Source organism: Mirounga leonina, unplaced genomic scaffold (genome assembly GCF_011800145.1).
Source record: "Mirounga leonina isolate KUSES-001 unplaced genomic scaffold, KU_Mleo_1.0 Mir_366, whole genome shotgun sequence".
Classification (NCBI taxonomy): domain Eukaryota; kingdom Metazoa; phylum Chordata; class Mammalia; order Carnivora; family Phocidae; genus Mirounga; species Mirounga leonina.
Window position 1 is genome coordinate 2,968,834 of NW_023270709.1, and position 5,873 is coordinate 2,974,706.

Genomic DNA, 5,873 nt, shown 5'->3' on the forward strand with positions numbered 1-5,873 from the left:
AATTTCATTGCACACTTAATAGGCTATTGTATAGTGTAAACATAACTTTTCTATGCATTGGGAAATCAAAAAATTAATTTGACTTGCTTTATTATGTTACTTGCTTTATTGTGGTAGTCTGGAACAGAGCCCATAATATCTGTAAGTTATGCCTGTGTGGAGTTGTAAGTATTTTTCATATATTCTAGATAAAAGTCCTATAAGTCCCCTTGATTTGTAAATATCTTCTTCCATTTTGTAGGTATCTTTTGAGACACAAAAGTTTTAAATTTTAATCAAGTCTAATTTACATGTTTTTTTCTTTTGTGGCTTCGGGGCATAGCTTCTTTATCTTAAACAAACCTCTTGAAGGCCAGTTATCTCTAGAGAGATGATAGTAAGATTTTTGAAATGTGGTGTTGAATATGAAAGCACTTTTTAATTTTTTAGCTTAGAGGTTATGGTTATTTTGGAAATAGAATGTTTTACTACATTATTGTCACAAAGTGATAGCTCTCTTTCTACTAAATATTAGACCCAGATTCATTGAAGGGATCTTTTATGAAAAACTTTTATGACAACATATGAGCATTAATGTTAGAATATTTCTGCCAAATTATCATGCGGGAAAATAGTGACTGTGGTATACATTATTGGGCAGAGTTACAGGTTCTTTTTTTTTGAAATATTTATAAATTTATTTAAAAATGCATTTATTAGTTGGCATAAATAGCATATTTCATGAAAAAAAAACCTATTTCCCAAAACAAACAAAAAATGAAGAAGAGTAACATATACACTTTTGCACATCTCTTTAATGTCCAGCCTCATAGGACACAGCTGGATTCTTTTTTTTTTTATTATGTTATGTTAATCACCATACATTACATCATTAGTTTTTGATGTAGTGTTCCATGATTCGTTGTTTGCGTATAACACTCAGTGCACAGCTGGATTCTTTTTTTTTTTTTTTTTTTTTAAAGATTTTATTTATCCATTCATGAGAGATAGAGAGAGAGAGGCAGAGGCAGAGGGAGAAGCAGGCTCCCCGCGGAGCAGGGAGCCCGACGCGGGACTCGATCCCGGGACTCCAGGATCACGACCTGAGCCGAAGGCAGTCGCCCAACCAACTGAGCCACCCAGGCGCCCGCACAGCTGGATTCTTAATCAGCTTCTGCATTCAGTCAAATGCTATGCATTTTTTGGACTGAAATATATGAAGAAAATTAACCCTTACAAAAATACACAGTTGGAAAGAGGGAATATTTTAATAGGCTTTTCAGATATTTGTGGATTTTCTTATTTGATGCTATGTCAAAACTCAACAAGAGGTAGTTACTGAAAGGGAAGTTGCAGTAAGGAATCAGAAACAATCTCAGTGAACTTTGCATAGTCTATGACATTAAACTCTGTTGGTGTTTCTTGTGTACTCTGAAGGGATCTTTTAACATGAGTGATTTTGTAACATTATGGTCATTTGGAAGATACTGGTTCACTGAGCTACACAGATGTTCAAAATGTTGACACATTTTATTATACAATATCAAAAAATAATATTTGTTAATATCACCACTGATCTCATCAGAAAAGACTTTTGGAAAATGTCAAGATCACATACATGATGCAAGTTTTCTAAAATTCTAATTTTCACTTGAAAACTTAAGTGACAGCTTAATTAATTTTTGAGAAAAAATTTGCAAATACTCAAGTCTAAATAACCATGTTTTGTCTGTTAATAGATTTTTCAAGTAAAAATGGAGCTGCTTTTTTGTTTGTTTTCCTTTTCTTTCTTTTTTAAAATTTTTATTTTATTTTATTTTTAAAATTTATTTTATTTAAAGATTTTATTTATTTATTTGACAGAGAGAGAGACAGCTAGAGAGTGAACACAAGCAGGGGGAGTGTGAGAGGGAAAAGCAGGCTTCCCACCAAGCAGGGAGCCCGATGTGGGGCTCGATTCCAGGACCCCAGGACCATGACCTGAGCCGAAGGCAGATGCTTAGTGACTGAACTACGCAGGCACTTCATAAAATTTTTATTTTGTTTTAATTCAATTAATAAATATACAGTGTATTATTAGTTTTAGAGGTAGAGTTCAGGGATTCATCAGTTGCATATAACACTCAGTGCTCATTACATCCCATGTCATCCTTAATGCCCATTACCCAGTTACCCCATCCCCTGACCCACCTCCCCTCCAGCAACCCTCAGTTTGTTTCCTATAGTTAAGAGTCTCTTATGGTTTGTCTCCCTCTCTGATTTCATCTTATTTTATTTTTCCCTTCCCTTCCCCTATGATCCTCTGTTTTGTTTCTTAAATTCCACATATGAGTGAAATCATATGATGATTGTCTTTCTCTGATTGACTTATTTCACTTAGCATAATACCCTCTAGTTCCATCCACCTCATTGCAAATAGTACGATTTTGGTATTTTATGGATGAGTAATATTCCATTGTATATATATGCCACATCTTCTTTATCCATTCATCTGTGGACAGCTTTAAACTCAAAGCACACAAGTGCTTTATGCATACTTCCCATTATATCAGTCCAAATATTTAAAAAGTATACTCTAGGGTGATTTAATAAGATTAATAATTTTACTGCTTAATAAAGGACATTCTTTTTTTGTTGTTGTTATTAACATATAATGTATTATTTGTTTCAGGGGTACAGGTCTGTGATTCATCAATCTTACACAATTTACAGTGCTCACCATAGCACATACCCTCCCCAATGTCCATCACCCAGGCACCCCATCCCTCCCATCCCCCCTCCACTCCAGCAACCCTCAGTTTGTTTCCTGAGATTGAGTCTCTTATGGTTTATCTCCATCTCTGGTTTCATTTTGTTTCATTTTTCCCTCCCTTTCTCTATGACCCTCTGCCTTGTTTCTCAAATTCCACATATCAGTGAGATCATATGATAATTGTCTTTCTCTGATTGACTTATTTCACTTAGCATAATACCCTCTAGTTCCATCCATGTCATTGCAAGTGGTAAGATTTCATTTTTCTAATGGCTGTGTAATAGTCCATTGTATATATATACACCACATCTTCTTTATCCATTCATCTGTTGATGGACATCTAGGCTCTTTCCATAGTTTGGCTATTGTAGACTGGGCAGAGTTACAGTTTCTATCTGTTAATTTTACCTGATCCTTGGGGAGTGGGTCCAGGGCCCTGTGAATGGGGAAGAAAGCTTTCTTGGGTTATTAGGAGACTATTTTTGAGAAGCATTCAGGAAAGCATTCAGGAAGTCAGTTTTCCTTTTCTGAATTGACCAATGAGAGTAAGGTAAAGCAAACTTTGAAAACCTTTGGAGGAAAAGAAAACCATAAACTATTGTCAGCTCTGGACAGCCAAGAGCTCTCCTGGCAGAGAAATAGGCCTGCTCTGGGGCAGGAGACACAGGTGTGCCTGGGACCCCTGTCTGGGGTGTTGTTCCTTTTCTCCATCTGCAAAACCAAAGTTACCATGTTTGGTAATTGTGGCTATAAATCAAACTGTTGAACAAATTAGGCCAGCCCAAATTTTCTCGATCCACTAATATCAGAGATCATTTTTTGGGCTTGGTTACTGAAATTGAAAAGTGAAAAAAATAAATGAGTTCAAATTTTTGAGTAAAGGTTCTGTCTTATCCATCTAATTATGGGCTGAATTGTGACCCTTCAAACTCATATGTGGAAGTCCTAATCCCCAGCACCTCAAAAAGTGACTATATTCAGATTAAGGTCTTTAAAGAGGTAATTAAAGTGAGAATGAGGTCATTGGGGTGGGTCCTAATCCAATATGATTTATGTTCTTACAAGAAAAGGAAATTAGGATACAGACACACACAAAGGGAAGACCACATGAGGATACAGGGAGGTCATCTGCAAGTCAATGAGAAAGGTTTCCGAAGAGGCAACCCTGCCAACACTAGGATCTCAGACTTCTAGCCTCCAGAACCACAAGAAAATAAATTTATTTTGTTTAAGTCACCCAGTCCTTGGTACTTGCTTTGCCAGCACTAGCAAATTAATGCACCATTTATTTTCACCAACTTCTGTGAAAAGGATATTTTTTCCTCTTAGAAATGAGGAACATATACAGTATAGAAAATGAAAATTAGCTCATATGGATGTGACAACTACTTACTGCCTCAAGCAAAGCTATTTATCATTCTAGCTAACATTTGGGTAGTATTTATAAAGTGCTTTTATTTTTATCTTCACAGTCAATCATTAAAAGCAAGTGAGATAGTTATTATTATTAGCTATAGCTTGCACAGGGGGAAGCTGAACAACTTTCCTAAGAAATTCATCTGGTAAGTAGTAGAGAAAGGGCTTGCACCCAGTTCTTTGGACTTGAACCCTCTTTTCCCTCAGGTCAAAACTGTATTCCTGGAAGTTATGGCTGGTTATGTTTCTGGGAAAGGCACTATAAGTTGAAATGATGTAAGTCTAATCTAATTTATATTATATGTATATATATTTTAATATTTATTTATATTATAATGGATGTTATAATATAGATAGAAAATCAAGTACTTGATTTTCAAATTATTACAAAAAGAATAAAAATACCATACGTGATCAAGTCTAAGTTATGTACCTAGACAGTATACAATGAAAATAGGAATATAATATCTGCTCTTATAAAACTTAATTTCATTTTTAATATAATCCCAGTGGAAGGCCTGTGCAGAATGGGATGAAGGGCCAGAGGTTTTGTGGATACAGCTGGAGATTCCTGGTTTCCAGAGGTTTTGCTTGAGGCTGAGAGCTGCAAAGACCCATGAGAGAGATGCTATAAGGGGTAGGAATGGTCCCCTGTGTGTCACTTGGACATTGTATCTTCTCATCAGGGCTCTTCAGGGGGCAGGTGTGATGGCTGGGGTGTCTTTGTGGGCTGTTGTAGCATTGTGGGCAGTATTCCATGTGGGAATTTATGGTTGAACTCTTGATTGTAGAGGGAAGTCTTATCTGTCCTTTGCTCTCAGAGTTAACCAAAGGATCAGTAGCAGACCCAGGCTGCTTTGCTATAGAAAGCTGTTTCTCCCTTCTAGAAAACTAGTGCTTTGCTAGTTAGCAGAAAAAAAAAAAATGGCAGGGCTCAGGAAGGAGCTTATGTATGCAGTGAGAACCCTCTGAATGAGGATGAAACATCCAACCCCAAACCAAAGCCTCCCTAAAAAAACCTGCTCCTGCTTTGCAGAGAAGACAGGTAAAGAGGCATAATCAGTGAACTGTTTTCCTGTAGCCCGGATGGCCAGGGTCCCATCCAAAGCTGCCCATGGCTGTCTAGTTTCCTAGTTTACTCACAACAGTGAGTAGTAGCTTGTTTTCCCTCTTTCAAGATGACTTGGATATGACATTTAGAGCATCAGTGTAGGAAGTCTTTGGCCATCTGTGTCTAGTGTTCATAAAGCAGGAAGTATTGTTTTGTTTTGTTTTTGAGAAAGACCTTGTCCTGAGTCTGCAGCTGGAAGAAGGATGGTCATTGTTATTTTTAGAGGGTCGATGAATGTGTAGGTGTATCTGTAGACCATGGCCCGAGTCGGGATCTGCAAATGGCTTCCCATTATGGTAAGCAATTTTTTCCATGGAGATCCAGCATTCCTTTGGGCCCTGTAATGAGGAATATAAGCTTAATGCCCATTTAGAAAATGTGATCAGATGGAAAGGTGATTTGTCATGTTGCCTTTTCTCTGTCTTGCTGAGAAATCTTAAAACAGTGAAGCTAGAAGAGAAACATGGGGCTTGGTGACAAGGAGCTCACTCAGTCACAGTCTTCACTATTTTTTTCTCCATCTTAAATATAAACAAAACCAAAAAACAAAACAACAAATAAAAACTCTTAAAAATAGGTACAGACTACTTTAAAGCTACTTGGTAATTTTTCTAA